Source organism: Apium graveolens, chromosome 9 (genome assembly GCF_009905375.1).
Source record: "Apium graveolens cultivar Ventura chromosome 9, ASM990537v1, whole genome shotgun sequence".
In the NCBI taxonomy this organism is placed as follows: domain Eukaryota; kingdom Viridiplantae; phylum Streptophyta; class Magnoliopsida; order Apiales; family Apiaceae; genus Apium; species Apium graveolens.
The window spans coordinates 210,911,484-210,913,395 of NC_133655.1; positions in this window are offsets into that span (position 1 = coordinate 210,911,484).

Consider the following 1,912-nt stretch of genomic DNA (forward strand, 5'->3'; position numbering starts at 1 on the left):
TTCTCTCTTATATATATTATTTATAACAAATCTTATGTATGTATATTATTTTTCAATTTACATATACATGGGGAAATTGTTATTCCCAAACAATCTAACAAAGAATTACAAAAGGGGGGGGGGGTTGAATGTAATTCTGGCTACTTTTTGAATTTTAAGAACTGTTCTACCTTGAATATAAACTATGTTTGATTTAGCTAAAGAGTGGAATGTAAGTATTGAAGAAATCAAACACAAAGTAATCAAATACAAGTATTTAAAACTTTCTGGTGGATTGAACTTTTCCACCATATATATATATAATTTGTGAACTCTGTGATGCAAGATTTGTACACAGCTGCTTACAAGTTGAACTTACAAGAACAAAGAAATTCTTTTCAGATTTAGCTTTATATATTTCTCTGGTAACTGCTTATTAACTTCGATGATTGTTCTACTTGCTACATTTGGTTTATATATCACCAAGTTACATGATAAAAAGACAAACACATAAGACAAAATGTTTCTTAGTCTAATTTCATGCTTCTTCATTTCTCTATCTAGCATCTTTGAATATCTTCAGTTTAGCATGAAAATGGAAATGCTTCTTTGTTCTCTAAAACCTGTAAATAGGCTGCCACATTCCATTTGCATACAATCAATGCATGTGACTGTCAAGTCACTATCAACTGCTTTTGAATTTGATCATCCGTTGAATCTCTGTGGGATCATCTGTTGAGACTTGGTTGGATCATCCGTTGAGAGCATGGTTGATCATCCGTTGAAACCCTAATTGATCATCCGTTGGAACCTTGTAGAACATTCGTTGAGAGCATCTTTATAACATTTGAACTCTATTTCACTTATACAAGATTGCAAGGCATCTAATATTTACAGTTAGCCAACCTATCTTGCATATCAATCTAGTAGTCAACATGACTTAAAATATTTTGCAACATCTAGTTTTCTAAGGCATTACAATATGCAGAATTATGCTACTAAACTTATTAATACATAAGCTACCCTTTCAACGGATGTTAAAGTGATCATCCGTTGAAAGCTACAAAATCACTAATTAAATCTACTAAGGTATTTTGTTTAACTTATCATCAAGTACACAACATATTCCTAACAATCTCCCCCAATTTATGTCTACCGGAATTGTAGGCATAAATTAAGAGAAACTTGATGATAACAAAACACTCTATGAATATAGACTGATTTCTAGTAGATAAAATTTATAAGTGCTGCAATTTATAGAAAATCATACAGAGGAAGGTTTATAGAAAATCTCACAAGTCAATCTCAAGGTGCTCCTCTAGACTGAGCAAATATGACTTATTTCGTTGACTGTCTGAACTTCTTTCCCAATTTCTCATTATTCTCTTCCATCCGGTGTTGAAGTTATCTGTAGAATTTAGCTTCATCTCCATTAGTCTGATCCATCATCTTTTGCATCTCCAAGAGAGTTCATTGCTTAAAATTTTTATCTGATCTTCTAATATGAAGAATCTTCTGATGCATTTCTCATCCTTGAACTCCATCAACCAGTAAGGCCTCAATGCACTCTATTTCCTGTGTATGGAATTGTTAGGACTCTTGGGAGTGCATTTGGGTTTCTTCTGTTGTTCATTATCTCCTCAATTTTATTCAGCACCAACTTTTTTGCAACAATGTTGAACCCAAAGTTCTTCTTTATTGAGGAGAAAATCTTTACCAAGACAGAATAGCCTTCATTGAGAATTTTGTGAAGATGCCAAGTTAGATCTTTTCCACCCTTATACCTGAAGATCAATCTCTCTGGAAGATACTTGTAAGAATCAATAGCTCTTACTTCTTCTAGCTCCTCCAGATAAAGGTCTATGTCCGAAAATTCCTTGATGTCATAGATGAAGAGTTTGGGTTTGGTTAAGGCTTTAGATTGAGGTTTGAC